A 25,013-nucleotide genomic window follows, 5' to 3' on the forward strand; every position below is an offset into this window, starting at 1 on the left:
AGCCCTGACTCATAGCAACCCCTCCTTGGGTTTCCGAGGCAGTATCACTACGGAAGTAGATTGCCCAACCTTCCTTCCAAGGAGTGGCTAGGGGGTTTGAACCGCCAGCCTTCTGGTTAGCAGTCAAGTGCCTTAGGCACTATTCTACCAAAGCTCCTAAAGAATAACATAGAATCTGCAAAACACCACATAATATGGATGAACTTGGAGAACATTTTGCTGAATGAAATAAGTCAATCACAGAAGGACAAATATTGTATTAGCCCATTGTTGTAAAAAGTCAAGGAAAGGTTTATATATAGAAGGAAATATTCTTTGTTGGTTACCAGGGATGGGAGAGGAGGGAAGGGAACATTGTTAGATAGGTAGAGACAAGTATTGATTTGGGTGAAAAGAAGAGCAATGTACCAAATGTGAGTGATCAACACAGTGGCACTGAGCAAGAAGACATGGAGAGGTGTATGGAAGTTACAGACAACAAAAATGAACTCTTTTGCACATACAGTACTGTGTTGTCAGTGACGGCAAACATTGACATACAGGGGTGGACAGGCTGAACTATTATGTATGTCTGTGCAGGGTGAAGTGTGTCCATAACCATGTATAGGGTTGATAGACAATGTTTCTACAAGTGTTTTTGTATGTTCTGTAAGAATTCCCAGGTATATAGAAGAGCTGACAAGGGACCAGGCTGTAGTCATTTCTTGGCCACAGTCAGCTACCCAGAGGGAGCAAGTAATTGGACCTGTGCACTCAGGACCATAGTCTCAGAGGACATCAAGCTCAACTGGCGTAACATACTACACAAAATATTGTTCCACATCCTTCTTTGGTGAGTAGCAACTGGGGTCTTAAAAGCTTGCAAATGGCCATCTAGATGCAACGACGGGTCTCTTCTCATCCAGAGCAAAGAAAAATGAAGAAAACCAAGGTCATATGGAAACAGTTAGTCCAAGTGACTGGTACACCATGTGATCCTCAGCCTATATGACTATGAGACCAGAAGATCTAGATGGTGCCTGGCTATCACTGTCAACCACTCGGAGGGGGATCTTTATATGAGATCCTGGATAGAGTGGGAGAACAATGTGGAACAAAATTCAAAATCATTAAATAATAATAATAATAAAGGGACCAGGTTTGCTGGTCTGATAGAGCCTGATGGAACCACTGAGACTCTGGCCCCTAGCTGCCCTTGAGGTCTGGAATTGAACCCAGTCCTGTGGCTTCCAGCCAAACAAAAGACAGGCATATGAGCTGAACATTTACATTAGGTAGACACACTCCTTGGAGAGATCAATCATGAAAGAATAGAGGGGCTGTGTATGCACAGGGAGACAGCTCGGGGTAGGGTGGGGGCAGGAGTGCGTGGGAGGGAAGGACACAGAGAAGAGGAAACTATGGGGAGGAAGTGGGAGGGAAGCTGTTGCATTGTGGGAAATTGTAGTCAATGTCATGAGACAAAGTGTATGTGAGTTGCTGTATGGAAAGGGAATTTGCTCTGTAAACTTTTACCCAAATCACAATAAAAATTTAAAAAGAGAGAGAAGCATAAGTTCTGGAACGTTCGATGATTTACCCAAAATAGGTTCACTGGCACAAAAAGAACCTTTCCTTCAAAACCTAACTTCATGCTATCTGCAAGACAATGGTGGGGCAGTTCATACCCTCATGGCCACACCAAATATATCTTTACTCCTAATTCAGAGTTATGCCTATACCATAGGCTTCTCTGAGAGTCCTTAGCAAGACCAAAAACCTAACAATCTTCAGATCATGATTTCACTGTCTATCAGCTTGGCACTCAGTAGAAAGTTAGTAAGTGTTTGAATATGTAAAGGAATTAATTTCATACAATATTATCATAATTATAATTTTCATCTTTTCAGATAAAAATGCATTCATGTAGAGGATTGATACCTGGATGTCAATCTACACTGCAAAATGGTTGATTTCAAAATGTGCAGGTGGACAAACACACACTGAGAGTCACAAGGAGTGTAGAAATAGTTGGTGTTCATGACTATGTGCTGCCATCTAACTCATTTGATTCTCACAGCAACCTCGAAGGATAAGTATTATTATTATCCAACACTTACAGAAAAAAAAAAAATTCAATGTTAAGCAACTGGACAAGATCACATAGCTGACCCACCAGCCTCAGATCATCTGCATTCCAGGTCACTCTCAGCCACCATCTCAGCTGGAGCTTTTTGGATAGCACAGCATCCATCATTCCGATTCCCACTAACTGCTGATCCCACAGACACTCTTCCCTACATGTGCACAGCCCAGGCTGCAGATACTGACCCAGGCTCACAGCCATGAACCTGTTCCTTGTCAGGAGGATTCTTACTTCACAACTAGACCAGGGGACTCAGATTTGGTGAGGTTTCTGAAGAGATCTACTTTGAGGTTTTGCATCCTTGCCTTGACACAATCACCCAGGAGTCAACTGTGTCACATAAGAAGGGATTAGAAATTAGTTTTCATTTTTGAACTTAGACAAGCTGCTTAAATGCCTATTACCTTGAACAACCTGATCCTTCACAGCAAAAAGAAATTTAATGCTACTTCTAGTTTGTGATGCTGAGGAAAAATTGAAAAGTACTATTCTAGGAGCTCTGGTAGCATAGTGGCTAAGGCACTTGACTGCTAACCAGAAGGCTGGTGGTTCAAACCCACCAGCCACTCCTCGGAAGGAAGGTTGGGCATTCCTACTTCCGTAGTGATACTGCCTTGGAAACCCAAGGAGGGGTCGCTATGAGTCAGGGCCGACTCGATGGCAAACAACAACAACAACAACATTCTATGGACATATTAAAGCAGCAAGGTCCCAAGCTAAGCCCTGAATCCTAAGGTGCCAGGCTGGGTAGAACTGACAGTTGATCTGGTCCACAGTGGACAGGAGAAGAGCTCAATACTACATGCAGTGTGGCTTCCCCTGGGAATTAAGACGATAGGTGGGGAGAGGGGACAACAGTACCCTGCACCCAATCCCTCCATGCCTTCCTCCTGCAGATCTCTGCACAAGCAGAGTAACTTCAACCTCAAATCATTTTTTCCAGTGAGGTTTGATATTGGAATCTCTACTGTCTCTGAGGTCATTACAGAGTCAAGAATTTCTATAATTAGCAATATGCTCGTATCTAGCCTCATTATTCTTATTTGTAAAAAAAACAATAAAATCAGATTTATCATGCCAATCCCAAGGGCTGACATGGATACCATCAGTTAGAAACACATAGGTCTCCACTCATGAAAGATGTAATACATTTTAAATTCAGAGAAAAATATAGATTATTAAGAGATAATTCTGAAAAGCTATGTTCTTTATTTGGAGCAATAGGAACCAGAATCTTAGCTTTAAAATTCAGAAATGATCTACACAGTCCACATTATCTATTTATGAGTATAAAACAATCCCTGAAAGGTTTCCTTGATGAAGGTCTTAATGAAGAGGCAAAAGATTGCACTGAAAAATCAAATGCCCCACTTAATTCACATGTTAACATAAAAGGAACTCCAAAACCAAACCAAACCTGTTGCCATTGAGTAGATTCTGACTCATAGTAACCTTATTTTGTTGTTGTTGTTGTTATGTGCCGTCGAGTCGACCCCGACTCATAGCGACCCCACCTTGGGTTTCCGAGGCAGTATCACTACGGAAGTAGGATTGCCCAACCTTATAGGACAGAGTAAATCCCACAGGGTTTCTAAGGCTGTAATCTTTAAGGAAGTAGATGGCCACATCTTTATCCTGCAGAGCTGAGAGCAGGATCAAATCCCCGAATTTTCGGTCTGCAGCCAAGCACTTAACCACTGTGCAACCAAGGCTCTTTGATAGATATATGTATAAGTGATTTTATTAGTATTTACTAGTATTCTTGTTTTCAAACTGTGAAAAACAGCTTCTAGATTGAGTTATTCATAACATCAATATTTTGTCAATTTTAATAATTATTGTTGTTGTTTTTAGTTGCTATTGAGTTCATTTCAGTTCAGATTGACCCCATTTATTAAAGGCTGGAACTACACCATAGGATTTTCTTGGCCATGTTCTTTATGAAAGCACATTTCCAGGTCTTTTCTTCCATCGTCCTGCTGGGTAGATTCAAACTGCCAAACTTTAGGTTAGCCGTTGAGCACCAACCATAAAAAAGTAAAATTTTCATTACATAAATATTTTTTAATGTATCCATACATGAAGATTATTTATTGCTACAATGAGACAGGGTTAATCATTCATTGTATACACCTGTTTTTTCATTCATATAGCTCTAATGCAAAGGAATATCATTCACATAAATAAGTATATGGGAAGAGAAGGAGTCCTACTATACCACTGTTACTAAATTCTTTGAACTTCAATTGATTAAAAAGTCAAAAATGTATATACACTTACTCCTCACTTATTGACATGGTTAGGTTCTAAAGACCAGGTCATTATTTTGAAATTGGTGTTTTGTGAAAATGAAGGATGATCACCATCAGAACACAAAATGGAGGATGACTATGTCCTTACATGAATGTCAAATTTAATCATTACGTAACTGCCAAACCACTTGGAATCATGGCCTAGCCAAGTTGACACATAACCTTAACCACACTTCAGGGTTTATTACTGCCAGATACATGTTGTTAATGTGCAAAATTTTTGGATAGTAGATTTCTTTCTATTGTCCAAAATGTGAAATATTGGATAATGAGACTGTCAATAAGTAAGGAATAGGTGTATTCACTTAGCAATAAAAAATGAAGTGATCTCTTTACTGGCAACTCACTTAGATACTGTTGCAATTTATTTTATAGCAAAGATTTGGAGATCACTTGGCTTTCAATAGGATTTGTTATCCACCCTATTTCTTTCTCAGTGTGGGGAAAGCATTTCTAAAAAGGGCTTTAACTTATTAAATGACTGTTCATTAAAAATTGATTCTCTTTAATTGAGAAGCACTGAGTCTATGGAGGTAGGATAAAACTAGAGTGAAAATCAAACCTATAAAATTGAATATTGAATGTTTTAGGATTTTTTCCACTGACTGTAAGCTACAACATATAGCTTCACATAAAATTTTTTCTTGGTTGTGTCAATCTGCCTTAAAAAGACATGAAAGATACAGAGAAACACTTAGGAAATATTACATAGAAATAAATTAATAATATTTAATACTTTTAAATGGTTAAATTTAGAATAAATAATTTGACAGAATAATAGTGTGTCAAGACTTTATCTGCACTATCAATTGTAATGAAATTAAGTTGGATTCTGAAGTTAAGGGCATTTTATCTTAAATTGAATTTGAAGGATATTTTGATTCTACCCATACATAAGATAAAAAGCAAAAATGTCACTCTGATGACTAAAGTGTGCCTCACCCAAGCCATGGTCTTTTCAGTGGCTTCATATGCATGTGAAATCTGAACAATGAAAAAGGAAAACAGAAGAACTGATGCATTAAAATTGTGATGCTAGTAAAGAATATTAAGTATACTGTGGACTACCAGAAGGAAGATCAGTCTTAGAAGAAACACAATCAGAATGTTCCTTAGAAACAAGAATGGTGGGACTGGATTGCTGACCAGAAAGATAAAGTGCTGCAAAAGGACATCATAATACCAACTATGACGATTACCAGTGAAGTGAGGAAAGCCACCAATTGATACAATAGCCTGAACAATGGGCTCAAAGATACCAATGATCACAAAAATAGTATCAAACCATACAATCTTTTGTTCTCTTATACACCAGGTCACCATGAGTCAAAGCCTACTTGACAGCAACTAACAATAACAACAACATACATAAGAAGATGTTTTGCCTTTAAGGGTACAATTTAATCATCTCTGTGAAAATAAACAGCAAAAAAAGAAGACATGCTACTGAGTCACTAGTAGGTTCAGAGCTTACAAAGGATGCATTAATAGTTGTTACTAAGTGGAAAAAAAAATGTGGAACAAAATGAAAAATCAGATTTACTGGTCTGAGAGAAATTGGTGGAAACCCCAAGACTGTGGCCCTTAGACACTCTTCAAGCCTAGAACCAAACTCACCCCAGTTGCTCAACTTTCAGCCAAACAATAGACAGGCTTACAAGGTTCACAATAACGCCAGGGACATAAGCACTTCTTAGAACAACCATATGAGATCAAAAGGGCAGCATTTGCCCAGAGATCAGAAAGTTGGAAGGGATAGGAAAGGAAGAAGGGAAATGGTAAACACAGGGAAGAAATGGAAAGAGTACTATTACACTGTAGGGATTGCAATCATTGTCCAAAAACAAAATGTGTATGAGTTGTTGAAAGGAAAACCAATTTGCTCTGTAAACTTTCACCCAAGTCACAATAAAAAGTTATAAATAAAACAAATAGCTGTTATTAAATGCAATATATTCAGTTTCCAATAATCTTTTCACAAACATGAATGAAAATGATTTATTTTCCCTATGATCTGCATAAAGTTTCATGAAATCATAAAACAATTATATATCTCTGTTATATGTTTCTTTTATGCAAACTCAACATTTATCTGCTGGAGGTAATCATGAATTGTTTCATGTTCTCCTGCTTGAAATTATGCAAAATTTGGAACTGAGATATAGTCCAAAAGAATGGGCAAATCAGATTCCCATTCCAGAGGGAATGAAAATGCAAGAGCTCATTTTGGAATGAATTGTGTTTCCCAGAATGCTTTTTACAAAACTTTAATAATTAATCCTATTGACACTCCAACTAAGGCATGGAATTTTGTCATGAGTTTGTACCTGAGTAAATAAGACGCCAGGCCTCAGCACCTTTGATACTTTTTGCTGATACACTCCAAGCTTTCCTCTCAGGGAACTCTGCAGAGAGAGGTGTAGTCCTGGAATACAACAGAGCAGGAAAGGAAGGTCATAAAATAAAAACAGGCACACTCACACTGCCTCATTCTACATTATATTTGAATTCAGAATATCCCAGTATTGACCAAAACACTCTGTTTTCCCTGTCTTCTTCCTCTTAACAGAAAAGAATGCCAGAAACCCCAATGTGGGTTTAGGAAACCTTGAAAAACAGGAGCTTTCCCTATACCAGTATCTCAGATTTTTCCTTTGTTTGCGTAATAGAAATGTGTTTCATTTGTAAAGTTGGGAAAGATTTGTTGTTTTAGTTACATAGTGTTATCCTAAAGGGAAAAAAAAACATACCACAAATGAGTGGCTTTCAAGAACAGAAATTTATGTTCTTAAAGTTCAAGAGTATAGAAGTCAGAATGCAGGGTGTGGCTTTAGGGGGAGGTCCTTCTTTGTTGATAGCCCTAAGAGTTCCTTGGCATTCCTTGGTGTTCCTTTGAATTCCTTGGTTTTCTCAGGTGTCTATTTTCCCCCTTTTTCTCTGTGTCTATTCTGCTGTTTATGACACAGAACTGTTTAGATTTAGGACCCAGCCCACACTGCTAGAGAAGCCATAGTGATGATGTAGTGGTTTCAGTGCTCAGCTGCTAAGCGAGAGGTGGATGTTTCAAGCCCACCAGCCACTGCATGGGAGAAAATGTGGCAGTCAGCTAATATGCAGATTACAGCCTTGGAAACTCTATGGAGAAGTTCTGCTCCAGTCTTGGAAACCCTATGAGGCATTTCTACTCTGTGCTATAGGGTCACTATGAGTTGGAATCAATTCCATGGCAAAGTTTTTGTTTTGTTTTGTTTTTGTTTTTTTGTCTACACTCTATCACCTCATTATCATAACAAAAGTAAAACCTATTTCCAAATAGGATCACATCCACAGGGGCCAGATTTCAATACATATGTATTTTTTTTGAGGTGGGTGACACAATTCAATAGTCATCATTAAAGAAGAAGTGTAAAAGAAGAGTCATCAAACCTTTCAAGGCATAACCCACATGAAGAGTGCTGTCCTAAAGGAAGAAGGTGGTTGCAAGACACTTCCTGCTTCCTCTTCATCAATGGACTGACTCAATCTAGATCCTCCTCTGTGTGTCCCAGAGAGATCAGTGTACTCCAATCTTTCTTGGAATGTCTATTTCTCATGTGTGCATTTCTTAAAGGTGCCATCTTTAGTGTCATGACTACTAAGTGACTCTCAGAGCAGCTATGCAAGGCGGCAACCAGGCTCTCTTACCTTAGCCCTGGCCCTACTCTCTCTCAAGTGAGTGGGAAAGTCTCATCCTGCCAGAGCTAGACTCAATCTGAAAATAAATCAACTTCAAAGAAGCAAGAGAAATTAAAAATATCAAATCCTGAGAAGTCTGGTTGAGTAAAGACTGACAAATGCCCGTTGAGTTTAGCAAGGATGTCACAGGTAAAATAATTGACAGCAGGTACACTGGAGGTATGTAACAGAAAGCCAAGTTAGGGTAGCTGAGGACTTAGAAAAATGGTCCTAATGAAAAGCTATTCTGACCTCAAATCTTATCCTCTCAGTGAAACATTCCCAGGTTCTCCAAACCAAAGTAATATATCATTCCTGATAACCTCATGAAACATTTTTAATTTTCCTAAAATATTCATCACATTTGCCTTGTATTATAAACATTAGTGTTCATGACTTATCTCTTTTCTTGCATTACAAATTCTTTGAAGACAGAAAGTAGCATATCTCATACATCCTTTTAAACATTCACCACACACATACATACACATTCTCTCTCACACACACACACAGACACACACATTCACCCACATACCTAGACACAATGAATGCTTACACTAGTCCCTGCACATATTAGTTGCTTAATATTAGTTGATTTGAATTGAATTAATTTATTACACATTAAAAAAAAAAAAGAAAGAAACACTTTTTAAGTGAGTATTCCATTAAGGATTAAGAAGTTCTGGTGACACATTGCCTAAGGCATGTGACTGCTAACCAGTCAAATGGTGATGTTTAAACCCATCAGCTGCTCTGTGGATGGATTATGGAGCAGCCTACTTCCTGAAAAGATTTACTGCTTTGGAAACCAAATAGTGGTCGCTGTGAGTCAGAATCGACTCAATGGCAGTGGGTTTGGTTTTTTGGTTTTCATTGTTTTTCTGTTTACCTATAATGTATTTCTAATACCGAATTAACTACTTATCGATGAGAGTGTTGCTGTTGCTGTTAGGTGCGGTCCAGTCAATTCCAACTCATAGTGACCCTATGTACAACAGAACAAAATACTGCCCAGTCCTGTGCCATCGACATAATGCTTGCTATGCTTGAATGTATCATTGCAGCCACTGTGTCAATCCATTTCATTGAGGGTCTTCACCTTTTTCTTACCCTCCACTTTACCAAGCATTATATCCTTCTCCAGGGACTGGTCCCTTATGAAAACATGACCAAAGTAGATAAATGAAGTTTGGCCATTCTCACTTCTAAGGAAAATTCCAGCTGCACTTCATTCAGGATAAATGCATTCATTCTTCTGATAGGCAATGATATTTTCAGTATTCTTCACCAACACCACAATGCAAAGATATCAATTCTTCTTCTTTGTTCTTCCTTATTCATTTTCCAGCTTACACATGCATATGATATGATTAAAAATACCATGTCTTGGTTAGGCACACCTCAGTCTTCAAGATTACATCTTTGCTCTTAAACACTTTAATGAGATCTTCAGCAGCAGATATGTCCTGTGCAATATGACATCTGATTACTTGATTGCTTTTTCTATGGGTGTTGATTGTGGATCCAAGCAAAAAGAAATCTTTGACAACTTCAATCTTTTCTCCATTTATCATGATGTTGCTTTTTGGTCCAGTTGTGAGGATTTTTGTTTTCTTTATGTTGAGGTGTAATCCATACTGAAGAATGTATTTTTCATCTTCTTCAATAAGTGTTTCAAGTCCTCTTCACTTTCAGCTAAGAAGGTTGTATCATCTGCATATTGCTGTCTGTTAATGAGTCTTCCTCCAATCCTGATGCTCTGATGTTCTTCATATAGTTCAGCTTCTCAGATTATTTGCTTAGCACACAGATTGAATACAAATGGTGAAAGGATACAACCCTGGCTCACATCCTTCCTGATTTTCAGCCATGCAGTATCCCTTTGTTCTGTTCTCTTGGTCTATGTGCAGGTTCCTGATGAGCACAACTAATTAAGTATTCTGAAATTTTCATTCTTCACAATGTTAAAAATAATTTGTTATGATCCACATGGTTGAATGCCTTTTCATAGTGAATAAAACAAAGGTAAACATCTTTCTAGTATTTTTCGCTTTCAGCCAAGATTCATCTGACATCAGCAATGATATCGTTCTTTCCACATCCTCTTCTGAATTCAGCTTCAAGTTCTGGAAATTCCCTTCAATAGACTGCTGCAACGATTTTTGAAGTTTCTCCAGCAAAATTTTACTTGCATGTGATATTAATGATATTGCTCGATAATTTCCACGTTCTGTTGGATCACCTTTCTTTGGAATGGGCACAAATATGGATCTCTTCTATTAGGTTGGCCAGGTAGCTGTCTTCCAAATTTCTTGGCATCGATGAGTAAGCAACTCCAAAGCAGCATCTTTTGTCAAAACATCTCAATAGGTATTCCACCAATTCCTGGAGCCATGGTTTTTTGGTTTTTGGTTTTTTTTTTTTTTTTTTTTGGCCAATTCCTTCAGTGCAGCTTAGGTTTCTTCCTTCAATACCACTGGTTCTAGAAAATACACTATCTCCTGATATAATTGAACATGAACCAATTCTTTTTGATGCAGTGACTCTGTATATTCCTTCCATCTTCTTTTGATGCTGCCTGCATGGTTCAATATTTTGCCCATAGAATCCTTCAGTATTGCAATTTCAGCTTTGAATTTTTTCTTGAGTTGTTTCAGCTCGAGAAATGTCAAGTATGTCTTTCCCTTCTGGTTTTCTAATCCCAGATCTTTGCACATTTCATTATAATACTTTGCTTTGTCTTCTCAAGCCACCCTTTGAAATCTTTTTTTTTTTCCTTCTTTTTTTTTTTTTTTTTTTAATTTTTCATTGTAATTTGGGTGCAAATTTCCAAAGTAGATTCATTTTGCTTTCAACAGTTTATGAACATTTGGTTTCATGGCACTGATAATAATCCCAATAATAAAAAGCTCACCTCCCATCTCCTGCCTGTGACTATCCCTTCCCTGTATCTTTCTTAACTATGCATTCCTGTCTGTACACCTTTCCTTCTATTCAAATGGTGTCCTCCTGATCTCTCACGGTTGATTGATCTGAAGGGTGGATCTCCGGAGGATAGGTGGCTGCATCTCACTGGGGTAGGGGTTCTGCTTGTAGGCCTTTCTGCTGTTTGGCTGAGAGTTAATCCACAGAAGTGAGTCCAATTCCAAGCCCAAAGGATAACCCAGGGCCACAGTCTCAGGGATTCCACCAGTCTCTATCTGACCAGTAATTCTGGTCATTTTTGTGTTTTTTATTTTGTTCCACATTTTTCCTCCCACTTTATCCAGTATCTCCAATTTTGATCTCTTTCCAAGTGGTTGGCACTGGTAGCTGGGCACCATTTAGTTTTTCTGGTCTCAGGGTCCTGAAGGCTGAGGTTCCTGTGGTCCATCAGACCTTTGGACTAATTGTTTCCATATGACTTAGATTTTCTTCATTCTTCACCAGACATGGTGAGACCAATAGCTGCATCTTATATGGTCTCTTGAAAGCTTTTAAGACCCTAGTCACTATTAATGACAGTAGGATGTAGAACAAGATTTTTAGGTACTATGTTGTGAAAATTGAGTTTCATGTCCCCCTAGACTGTGGACCCAAGGTCACAGGCCTGGTGACTCCCTCCCTCAAGGTGCCTGGTTTTCACTGAAAAGCTACTCCAACTTTCTCTCCTGTTACTTCTGTAATGTACATGGATGTTTTTGTAGCACAAATACACATGTAAGAATATCATCAGCTGAATCTGTCTATGGTCAAGGGTATATTCCTGTCTATGCATCCACTGATGGATAAAGTTTGTTGTTACTGGTAATGGAGTATTGTGTATTGTTCTGGTTACCTAGTGCCGCTCTGACAAGAAATATATCACAAATGGGATGGCCTTAACAAACAGGAGTTTATTCTTACAATTTGGAGGCTTTGAGTCCAAGTTCAAAGTGCCAGGCTCTAGGGACTAGGTGAAAGCCCCTCAACCTTGGGGTCCAGTTCTGCCTCCTGCTCCTGGCCCACTGAAGCTAGATTCATTTCTTCACTCAGACAGCTGCTGGCTGCTGAGGCTGAGAAGCCCCAAGATTGACAAGTAAAAAGGCACAGTCCCAATGTTACCAAACCACATGGTAGGCCATTAACTTAAGTCCATTATAAGTCCCAATGTCAGCAGAGCATAGCAGGCTGCTGAACAGTGACACAGCTACATGCAGGGTCCAAGCATGAGATAAGCTAGAGACCGTTCCCAAGTCTTCTCCTTATATACAGGAAGCAGACCACATTTCCAAAGGCAGCTACTCAGCTGCTTGTGGTAGATCCCACCATGGAGTTGATTGCCAGTCTCATCATGGGGAATAACTACCACCAGCTGCCCAGCCACTCAACCAGCCCCAGCCAAGTTGACACACAACATAACCACCACATGTATGTAATAGGATTTGCCTCTGTTGTTTGTATCTTTTGTGCAACTCTCTGTGTCCTCCTTTTCCCTATTGCTTTGTACTGGTCACATACTTTTGTTATATTGCCTCTCCCTTCACCCAAATAAACACAAGACTCAACTAGTCAGATATTTTACCTCCCCTTTCTTCCCATCCCTAGTAACCAACAAAGTAAATTTCCTTCCCTGCATAAACCTTTCCTTGACTTTTTACAATAATGGACTCAAAAATGTGTGTCCTTCTGTGATTCACTTATTTCACTCAGCATAATGTCCTCCAAGTTCATCCATGTTATGATGTGATTCATGGATTCTTCATTCTTTAATGTTGCATAATATTCTATTGTGTGAATGTACCATAGCTTGGCTATCCATTCATCTGTTGATGCGAACTAAGGTTGTTTCCATCTCTTTGCTGCTGTGAATAGCACTGCAATTAACATGGATGTGCATATGTCTGTTACTGTCCTGGATCTCACCTTCTTAGCATATATTACTAGTAATGGAATTGGTGGCTCAAATAGCATTTCTATATCCAATTTTATAAGGAAATACAATATCATTTTCCACAGTGGCTATTCATTTTATAGTCCCACCAGCAGTATATGAGAGTTCCAATATCTCCACACCCTCATCAGCATTTGTTATATTCTGCCTTGTTGAACTTTGCTATTAGTGCTGGGGTGAGATGATATCTAATTGTTGGTTTTATTTGCATCTCTCTAATGGCCCACCAGCCACTCCTCAGAAGGAAGATTGAACAATCTACTTCCGTAGAGATACCACCTCGGAAACCCAAGGAGGGGTTGCTGTGAGTCAGATCTGACTCCACGACAGTGAGTTAAAGGCTAGTGAAGGAGCTCTGGTGGCACAGTGCCTAAGGCATTTGACTGCCAACCAGAAGGTTGGCAGTTCAAACACACCAGACACTCTGCAGAAGGAAGACTGGACAATCTACTTTGGTAAAGATTTACCACCTCAGAAACCCAATGAGGTTCATTATGAGTCAGATTCGACTTGATGGCAGTGGGTTTGACATTGGTTTTAATGGCTAACGATCGTGAGTATTTCCTCATGTGTTTATTGGCCACCTGTATATCTTCTTTAGTGAAGTGGCTGTTCATATGCTTTGCCCATTTTTGAACTGGATTGTTTGTCTTTGATGATGATGTTGTCTTTGATGAAGTTGAGGCTTTGAAGTTTTCTATAAATTTTAGAGGTAAATCCTTTGTCAGATAGGTCATAGCCAATATTTTTTCCCAATCTGTAGATTTTCTTTTTATTCTTTTGGAGAAGTCTTTTGATGCACATAAGAATTTAATTTTTAAAAGGTTCTAATCATGTAGTGTCTCTTCTGTTTTTTGTGCATTTCAGGTTATGTTTGATGGTCTATTTATCCCATAAATTAGGGTCCCTTGCTTTGCTCCTATTTTATCTTTGATGAACTTTTTGGTTTTGGGTTTTACATTTATGTCTTTGATCTTTCTGGAGTTCCTTTTTGTGTATGGTGTGACGTATGGATCTTGTTTGATTTTTGTGCAAGTGGATATCCAATTTTCCCAGCATCATTTGTTAAAGAGGCTACCTCTCCCCTATTTAATGGGGTGTGGCCCTTAGTCAAAGATCAACTGCCCATATATGGATAGGTCTATTTCTGGATTCTCAATTTGGTTCCAATGATCTCTTGGTCTATCATTGTACCAATACCATGCTGTTTTGACTACTGTGGCCGTATAGTAGGTTTTGAGATTAAGGAGTGTGAGACCTCCTATTCTCTTTTCTTCTTCAGCAGTGCTTTGCTTATCCAAGGCCTCTTTCCTTTCCCTATCAAATTAGTGATTGGTTTTTCCATGTCCTGAAAGAATGAGGATGGAATCTGGATAGGGATTAGATTGAACGTGTAGATTGCTTTGGATAGTATTGACATTTCACAATATTCAAGCTTCCTATCCATGAACATAGCATGCTTTTCCATTTATGTAAGTCTCTTGTAGTTTCTTGTGGTAGAATTTTGTAGTTTTTTTTTTTTTTTTTTTTTTTTTTAATAGGTCTTTTGTGTCCATGGTAAGATTTATCCTAAATATTTCATCATTTTTGTAGCTTTTGTAAATGATACTGTTTTCCTTTTCCTTTTCAGGTTTCCCTTCATTGATGTAGAGGAATCCAAATGATTTTTGTATGTTGACCTTGCATCCTGCCACTTTGGTGAATCTTTCTACTAGTTCCAGTGATTTTCTTGCTGAGTCTCTTGGATTTTTTATGTATAGGATCATATCATCTGCAAATAGGGATAGTTTTACTTCTACTTTGCCAATCTGAATACCTTTTATTTCTCTTTCTTGCCTTATTGCCCTGGATAAGACTTCCAAAGCAATGTTAAATAAAAGTGATAAAGGGCATCTTTGTCTGGTTCTTGTTCACAATGGGAATGTTTTGAGCATTTCTCCACTGAGAATAATGTTGCCTGCTGGTTTTGCATATATGCCCTTCATTATGTTGAGTAATTTTCCTTCTATTCTTATTTTGCTGAATTTTTTTTTTTTTTTAAATCAGGAATGGGTATCGGATTTTATCAAATGCCCTTTCTGCATCAAAATTGATATGATCATGTTGTTCTTTCCCTTTGTTTTATATATGTGATGGACACCATTGATTGTTTTTATTTTTCTGTTGTTGAACCATCCTTGCATTCCTGGAATGAATCTCACTTGGTCATGGTATATCATTGTTTTGGTATGATGCTGGATTCTGTTGCATAGGATTTTTTTTTTTTTTTTAAGATTTTTGCATCTATATTCATGAGGGATATTGATGTAGCTTTCCTTTTTGGTGGTATCTTACCTGGTTTTGGTATCAGTGTTACGCTTGCTTCCTAAACTGAACTTGAGAGTATTCCATCATTTTCTGTGTTCTGGAATAGTTTGAGTAGTACAGGTGTCACCTCTTCTCTGAACACTTGATAGAATTTCCAGTAAAGCATCTAGGCCAGGAATTTTTTGGTGGGGAGTTTTCTTTTATGACTTGTTCAATTTCTTCTTTGGTTATGGCTCTGTTTATATATTCTATCTCAGACTGTGTTAGTTTAGGTAAGCCTTGTGTTTTTACATATTTGTCCATCTCTTCTAGGTTTTCTAATTTGTTGGAGTACAATTTTTCATGATATTCTGTTTTTTTTTTTTCATTTGGTTCTGTTGTGATGTCACCCATTTAAATTTTATTTGTGTTATTTGTATCTTCTCTTTCTTTTCCTTTGTTGAATTTGCCAGTGGTTTGTCCATTTTGTTCATCTTTTCAAAGAACTAGCTTCTAGTCCCATTGATTTTCTTTATTTTTTTTGTTTAATGCTTCATTTGTTTCTGCTCTGATCTTATTATTTCCTTTCTGGATACTGTAGGTTTCCTTTGTTGCTCTTTTTCTAATAGTTGGAGTTGTTGAGTTAAGGTGTTGATTTTGATTCTTTCTTCTTTTTTAATGTGTGCATTTATTGCTATAAATTAATATCTGAGTACTGTGTTCCAAAGGGAGCTCTGGTAGCATAGTGCCTAAGGCACTTGACTGCTAACCAGAAGGCTGGAGGTTCAAACCCACCAGCCACTCCTCAGAAGGAAGATGGGGCAATCTACTTCCATAGTGATACTGCCTGGGAAACCCAAGGAGGGGTCGCTGTGAGTCAGGTCTGACTCGATGGAAAACAACAACAGCAACAACAGTGTTCCAAAGGTTTTGGTAAGTTGTATTTTCATTCTCATTTGTTTCTAGGAATATTTTTATTTCACACTTTAGTACTTCTGTTACCTTCTAATGTGTTATCTATGTCTGTAATTTTAATGCTCATCTTCTGGATTTCTAATTGCTGTTTTTGTATGGCTTCTAACCATGCATATATTCTGTCATTTTGCTCTTGAATGACTTTCCTAAATCTTTCAAGGGTATTATCTGTCTTCTCCTTGCCTCTGCTTATGGTATCCTTCAGCTCTTGGGAGGATATATATATCACATAGTTCTATCACTTGCTCTTCCTTGGGGAGACTTCTGAATTCTTTAGTTTGGACATTTGTTTCTATTTTCTTGTGTTTTTTTTTTTTTTCTTTTCAGTTGAAGTTATTTGTTATCTCCTAGATATTTTGAAGTAATTGGTTATGTGCTGATTTGCTTCACCCTGGTTTATGGTTTACTTTGTTTTAATATAAACAATGCTTTGATTCCTAGCTTTCTCTGTGTTGGTGGACTAACTAGGGAGAATGTAAGTATAGGTTTCTGTTTGTCTTGAAGAGAAGTTGCAGTTGGGATGAATAGGTGTTCTCCACTGTCTGTCATTGAGCCTGTGGTACTAGAGCTGTTTGTTTTGTTTTCAGAGTGCTTTCAGTCTCACACAAGTTGAATGAGAACTCTATTTCCTGTGCTCAACATAGTAAAATAGTAAATATATACAAAAAGGGCACTGACAGCACTTCAATTCTACCACACTGTCAGCCCTGTTTGTATACACTGTGCTATCTCCATATAATTGTGAGGGCACTAATAATACAATTTTAGCCAGAGATTATGTAATGGTTATGTTTGTATGTCAACTTGGCTAGACCTGGTTGAGTGGCTGGACAGCTGGAGGGAGTATTCTCCATGATGAGACTGGTAATCAACTCCATGGTGGAATCTACTGGGAGCAGCTGAGTAACTGCCTTTGGGTATGTGGTCTGCTTCCTGTATATAAGCAGAAGCTTTGAGAATGGTCTCGAGCCTTTGGCACGCTTGGACCCTGCATGTAGCCGAGTCATTGCTCAGCAGCCTGCCATGCTCTGCCGACTTTGGGACTTACAATGGACTTAAGTCAATGGCCTGCTGTGTGGTAACATCAGGACTGTGCCTTTTTACTTGGCAGCCTTGGGGTTTCTCTGCCTCAGCAGCCAGCAGCTGTCTGAGTGAGGAAATCCCTCTAGCTCCAGTGGGCCAGGAGTAGGAGGCAGAGCTGGATCCCAAGGTTGAGGGGCTTTCACCCAGCCCCGAGATCCTGGCACTTTGAACTTGGACTTAAAGCCTCCAAATTGTAAGAATAAACTCCTGTTTGTTTAAGCCATCCCATTTGTGGCATAGTCTTCTCAGAGCGGCACCAGGTGACCAAAACAGATTAGTAGACTAAAGAGTAATGGAACCACTTGAATTCCTTGAAGTCTGAAACCCTTTTATTCATTTAATTTTTTTCTACTTTTATTGTGCCTTAGGTGCAAATTTACCAAGTAAAATTTGTTTTATATTCAACAGTTTGTGTGCATTTGAGTTCATGCCCTGATTATCATCCCTGATCATAACAAACTCTCCTCCCCTCCCATCCCTGTCACTACCCCCTCCCTGTGCCCTTATTACTGGAGTTGTTGGTGTTACTCATTTGTTGGGTGAGGTGGTTGGTGTAGTAGTTATGGCTAAGTAGTAGAGAGTTAATGTGTGCTCCCCATTGGATGAAGCAGGAGAAAAACAGAGAGAAAATGAAGGAGAAAAGCAAGACATGAAAAGATGGAATAAAAATAGAAGATAAGAAATAGGGGGGAAAAGAAAAAGAAAATAAGAAAAAGAGAAAAAACAAAAGTGGTGGTGGTGAGAGGTATGAGGGTTTGGTAAAAATGAAAGAAGAAAAAGAAGTAGAGGGAAAATGATCAGACAGAAAAAGGAAGAAGAATCAGGGAAAAAAGAAAGTAGAAAAGTAAAGGGAGGATAAGGTACTTGAGGAGGGACTTTTCTAGTTATGGTCAGCCAGTGGCCCTGGGAGCAGATAGTGCTGGCAGAATGAGCTCATTTACCAGAGTACACACTCATGTAGGTGAAAGGTGATTGGTGAAAGAAGTTATCTCTAAGAGAGAAGGCTAATGCTTGTTTGTGCTTAGTGTAAGATAGATCAGTCAGTGATGCAGGAGTAGCAGAAGACAGTTGTGCCCTCTGGGCCTGTTTGGAGAAGTTTGTAGATGATGGCATTAGGCCATCAATCAAAACCCTGCTGTTCAAACCCAATAGCCTCCCTGCAGAAGAAAAGGCAGCTCTCCTCTGCAAAGATCCATAAGTCCCAAGCTCTACTTTGTGCGCAAAAGGGTTGTTAAGAGTTGGACTCAAGCCCACTGCGGTGCGTCTGATACTGGTTTGGGTTCATTTAGGGAGAGTTTTTCTTCCCTTTCCATTACTTCCTCCCAGATTCTGTGGCAGCTTAAGCTATACAAGGTCTGATCTGTTTCCCAACATGATCTTCTACCACACACATAGCTTTAGCTCACCTTGAAATCCTCCCAATCTTTCTACCCTGTGTGTTTAACACATGCGGGTTCCATTAAGCGTTTTTGCTTTTGTTTTTCCCACCCCTCTTTAAACTCCTTTGTATTTGTAATGGCTTTTCTTTAAACTGGGTCAGTTCCCCTCCCCCTCCCCCTACAGTCACTGACATCCCTCCCTTTCCCACCTTCACTTTATCTTCTCATTGTTGTTGTTGTTAGATGTTGTTGTTAGATGTTGTTGAGTCAGTTCCAACTCATAGCAACCCTATGTACAACAGAATAAAACATTGCCAGGTCCTGATCAAGCCTCACAATCCTTGCTATACATGAGCCCATCACTGCAGTCACTGTGTCAACCCATCTCATTGAGGGCCTTCCCCTTTTTTGTTGACTTTACCAAGCATGATATCCTTCTCCAGGGAATGGTCCCTTATGACAACATGACTAAAGTACGTGAGACGAAGTCTGGCCATTCTCACCTCCAAGAAGCATTCCTGCTGTACTTATTTCAGGACAGATTTGTTAGCTCTTCTGGCAGTCCATAGTACTTTCAGTATTCTTTGTCAACACCACAACTCCAGAGCATCAATTCTTCTTTGGTCTTCCTTATTCATTGTCCAGCTTTCACACAATTATGAGGTGATTAAAAACACTGTGGCTTTGGGTTAGGCACACCTTAGTCTTCAAAGAGACATCTTTGCTCTTCAGCACTTGAAAGAGGTCTTTTGCAGCAGATTTGCCCAATGTAATATGTTGTCTGATTTCTTGACTGCTGCTTCCATTTGTATTGATTGTGCAACCATGTAATATGAAATCTTTGACAACTTCAATCTTTTCTCCATTTATTGTGATGCTGCTTATTGGTCCAGTTGTGAGGATTTTTGTCTTATGTTGAAGTGCAGTCCATACTGTAGACTGTAGTCTTTAATCTTCATCAGTAAGTGCTTCAAGTCATCTTCACTTTCAGCAAGCAAAATTTTGTAATTTGCCTATCACAGGTTGGTAATGAGTCTTCTTCTAATCCTGATACCATGTTCTTCTTCATATAGTCCAGTTTCTTGGATTATTTTCTCAGCATATAGATTGAATAAGTATGGTGAAAGGATACAACCCTGATGCACTCACTTCCTGATTTTAAACCATGCAGCATCTCCTTGTTCTTTTCAAACAACAGCCTGCTGGTGTATGTATAGGTTCCTCATGAGCAAAATTAAAGGTTCTGGAATTTCCAGTCTTCTTAATGTTATCCACAATGTTATGATCCACACAATTGAATGCTTTTGCATAGTTAATAAAATACAAGTAAACATCTTTCTGGTATTCTTTGCTTTAAGCCAAGATCAATCTGACATCAACAATGATATTCCTCATTCCACATCCTCTTTTGAATCCAGCTTACATTTCTAGAAGTGCTCTGTCAATATACTGCTGGAAACGTTTTTGAATTATCTTCAGCCAAATTTTACTTACATATAATATTAATGATACTGTTCAATAATAGCCACATTCTATGGGATAAGTTTTCTTTGGAATGGGTACAAATATGGATATCTTCCAGTCAATTGGCCAGGTAGCTGTCTTCAAAATTTCTTGGCATAGACAAGTAAGTGCTTCCAGCGCACCAACCATTTGTTGAAACATCTCAGTTGGTATTCTGTCATTTCCTGGAGCCTTGTCTTTTGCCAGTTCCTTCAGTGCAGCTTTGACTTCCTCCTTCAATTCCATTGGTTCATGATTATATGCCACCTCCTGAACTGGATGAACATTGACCAATTCTTTTTGGTACAGTTACTCTGTGTATTCCTTCCATCTTCTTTTGATGTTTCCTGAATCAGTCAATATTTTGTCCATAGAATCTTTCAATATTGCAACTCAAGGCTTAAATTTTTCCTTCAGTTCTTTTAGCTTAAGAAATGCTGAGCATGTTCTTCCCTTTTGGTTTTCTATTGTCAGGTCTTTGAACATTTCATTATAATAATTGACTTTGTCTTCTCAAGCTGCCCTTTGAAATCTTCTGTTCAGCTCTTTTATCTTGTCATTTCTTCCATTTGCTTCACAGAGTCTCTTCTGACATCCACTTTGGTATTTGCTTTCTTTTTAATGGTCATTTGCTTTCTTCATGGATGATGTTCTTGATGTCATCTCACAATACCTCTAGTTTTTGGTCACTGGTGTTCAGTGCATCAAATCTATTCTTTAGATGGTCTCTAAATTCAGGTGAGATATAATCAAGGTCATATTTTGGCTCTCATAGACTTGTTTTAATTGTATTCAACTTCAACTTGAACGTGCATATGAGCACTTGATGATCTGTTCCACATTCAGTTCCTAGCCATGTTTTGGCTGTAGATTTTGAGCATCCCCATCGCCTCTTTCTGCAGATATAGTCACTCTGATTCCTGAGTACTCCATCTGGAGAAGTCCATGTGTATAGCTTCCATTTATGTCGTTGAAGAAAAGGTATTTGCAATGAATAAATCATTGGTCTTGAAAAATTCTGTCATGAAATCTCCAGCATCATTTCTATCACCAAGGCCATATTTTCTAACCACTGGTGATTCTTCTTTCTTTCCAACTTTTGCATTCCAATCACCAGTAATAATTAACACATCTTGATTGAATGTTTGGTCAATTTCAGACTGCGGAAGTTGGTAAAAAGTCTTCAGTTTCCTCATGTTTGGCTTTGGTGGTTGGTGCATAAATTTGAATAATAATAGCATTAACTGGTTTTCCTTGTAAGCATATGAATATTATCCTATTACCGACAGCATTGTACTTCAGGATAGATCTTGAAACATTCTTTGTGATGATGAATGCAATGCCATTCCTCTTCAATTTGTCATTTCTGTCATAGTAGATCATATGGTTGTCTGATTGAAAATAGCCAAACAGTCCATTTTAGCCCACTAATGCCTAAGATATCAAACTTTATGCATTCCATTTCATTTTTGACCATTTCCAATTTTCCTAGATTCATACTTTGTACATTCCATTTTCTGATTATTAATGGCTGTTTGCAACTGTCTCTTCTCATTTTGAGTCATGCTACATCAGTAAAAGGAGTTCTCAAATGCTTTACTCCATCCACATCATTAAGGTTGACTCTACTAGAGTAGGCAGCTCTTTCCCAGTCATATTTTGAGTACCTTCTGATCTGATGGGCTCCCCTTCCACCACTATATCAGGCAGTGTTTCAGGGTTATTCATAAGGTTTTCCAGTACTATGTCAGACACTATTTCACTGCTATTCATAAGGTTTTCACTGGCCAACTCTTTGAGAAGTGAATGACCCCTTCTTAGTCTGGAAGCTTCTCTGAAACCTGTCTACCATGGGTGACCCTGCTGGTATTTGAAATACTGGTGGCATAGTCTCCAGGCTCACAAGAACACATAAGTCACCAAAGTATGACAAACTGACAGATGAGTAGTGGATCTCTTCATTAGATGCTCATAATTCCAGGATCATTATTTGTGTCTGTTTCACTGAGTTTCCCTACTCTTTGTTGAAGATATATATGTCACAGTCTGTTAGTAGGATACCATCTTGCACTTCACTATTCAGCTTTTTTATTTCAACATTTCTTCCTTTCACTTTAGCTACTCTCCATTCAAGATAGAGTTTCAGAGTCTCTTCTGACATCCATTTTGGTCTTTTCTTCCTTTCCTATCTTTCTAATGGCCTTTTGCTTTCTTCACATATGATGTTCTTGATATCATCCACAACTCATCTGCTCTTTGGTCAATGGTGTCCACTGTGTCAAATACATTCTTCAGATGGTCTCTAAATTCAAGTGGGATATACTGAAGGTCATATTTTGTCTCTCATGGACTTGTTTTAATCTTGTTGAGCTTCAACTTGAACTTGCATATGAGTAATTGATGGTCTATTCTACAGTCAGTTGTTGGCCTTGTTTTGACTGATGATACTGAGCTTCTGCATCCCCTCTTTCCAGAGATGTGATCAATCTGATTTCTTTGTATTCCACTGGATGAGATCCACTTGTATAGTTGCCACTTATATTGTTGAAAAGGTTATTTGCAATGAATAAGTCATTAGTTTTGCAAAATTCTATCGTGCAATCTTTAGGCTCATTTCTTTCACCAAGGCCATATTTTCCAACTTCTGATGCTTCTTTTTGTTTCCAACTTTCACATTCCAATCATCAGCAATAATCAATATATTTTGATTGCTTATTTGTTCAATTTCAGACTGAAAAGTTGGTTAAAAAAAAATCTTCAATTTCTTCATCTTTTTTTTAGGTGATTGATGTGTAAATGTAGTTAACAGTTGTAGTAACTGGTCTTCCTTGTAGGCATATGGATACCATCCTATGACTAACAGCATTGTATTGCAGGATAGATCTTGGTGGTTTTGTTGTTATTGTTGTTGTTGTTGCTTTATGATGAATACAATACCATTCCTCTTCAATTTGTTTTTCCTGGCATAGTGGATCATATGATTGTCTGATTCAAAATGTCCAATACCCAGTTCTTTCCCAGTCTTATTTTGAGTGTCTTCCAACTTGAGGGTTAATCTTCCCACATTATATCAGACAATATTTCACAGCTTTTCATAAGTTTTCCAGTAACTGATGACAGTAATATCTGTGAAAAGGCCTCTCTGTGGATTATGACTTCTGTAATTGCCATATTCAAGTGAACAAGATTTTTTTAAATTCAAATAAACTAGTACTAAGTTGCAGGAAAGCATTAACAAAGGGAATTAATTCCTTAAAAAATTGTTGCAAGACCTGTAGCAGCAAACTCTTGGGAATGACTTACAGAATAAGTCTGCCAAAATGACCTGCCAGGCTGTTGCTGCCTCTGCCACCACCAGGAATATGGAGAGTCAGAATGTGGCCACTGGGTCTGGTGCATTTAAGAGCATGCACCACACTACAATCCAGGAATCAGGAAGCTGTTGTCACTACAGTCCCCAGTTCTCAGTTCCACAAACATGGGACTAGACATAGGCACTGCTGCAGAAAAGCTAAATATCTCCTAACAAAAAAAAGTCACAGTACCAAGGAGATAGTGCCTGCCAAAACTATCTTCCAGAAACCATTAATGGTAAATCTTCATTCTTATGGAAAGGGAAGCTTTGGGCTTCTCAGCCTCTGCAGATAAGGAAAACACTAGACTGCAGTCCTAGTGAACGCTGAAAGCCTGTGCACCTGCTGAATACCAGACCCTTCATGAGAAAGACCCAAACTTCACATTTAGTTGCTCATAGCCTAGTACAAGGAAGAAGCAACAAGATTAAACAGTACTCAACACAGATACAACACAAAATTCATGAAGAGAAACCAGCATGGTACAAGACATTTATGTGTATCACAGAAGGGAAAGAGTACACCACGGTGGGGGACCAGGAATTGCTACAGAATTGGCATTTGAAATAGGCTATGAAAGATTGGTAAGATTGGGAAAATGGGGTCAATATTACAGGTAAAAAGAAGAGCCAAGATGGAGGGTCCATGATGGCAGACTAGGCTGACATACAGTGTCCAGACCCTCTATGACAAAGACTTGAGAAAGTAACTGAAACAGATATGTATTACTATCCTGGAACTCAGTGCTTCAAAGGAAAGGATAAAGAAGTACATGAAATACTGATGAAAGGAAGAGATTGGAAAAAAAAAAAAAAAGAGTGAAAAGGAAGACTTATGGAGTAGTGAAACATCAATAGGCACAACATGGCTACTTTGAATTATTGCAAGCAGTATTCTAATCAGATAATCACCTCTGCTTGCCCAGGACAGCACCCATATCAGTAATCATCGACCAAATGATAGGTGTGATATTCCCCTTATATTACACAACCTTCCAGTCGCAAAGGAGCGATCCCCCCACCTCTACCCATCTGGAGGTTGGTCAAATCCCTCCTCACTCCAGTACTGTGCCACTTTTTCTTTCTTTATTTCCTCCCTCCTTCCCTCCCTTCTTACCTTCCTTCCTTCTTCCCTTCTTCCTCCCTTCCTTCCTTCCTTTCTTCTTAGCTCTTACCACTTTCCCCTTGTTTTTTCTCATTCCTCTTCCCTTGCACTTTTTTTTCTTGACCCCACAGAGTTAACTACACACCCCAGCCACCTTCATAACTAGTACTGCCCACCCACATCCCTCCCCTGTTGACAGTGAGCACTCCCACAGATCAAGCTCTGTGTTCCTCCTACATCTATGTTTGGCAGCTAACACTTTTGCTA

The sequence above is a fragment of the Orycteropus afer genome, unplaced genomic scaffold, assembly GCF_000298275.1.
Source record: "Orycteropus afer afer isolate SDZICR_OR568_19922 unplaced genomic scaffold, OryAfe1.0 scaffold00329, whole genome shotgun sequence".
NCBI lineage: Eukaryota > Metazoa > Chordata > Mammalia > Tubulidentata > Orycteropodidae > Orycteropus > Orycteropus afer.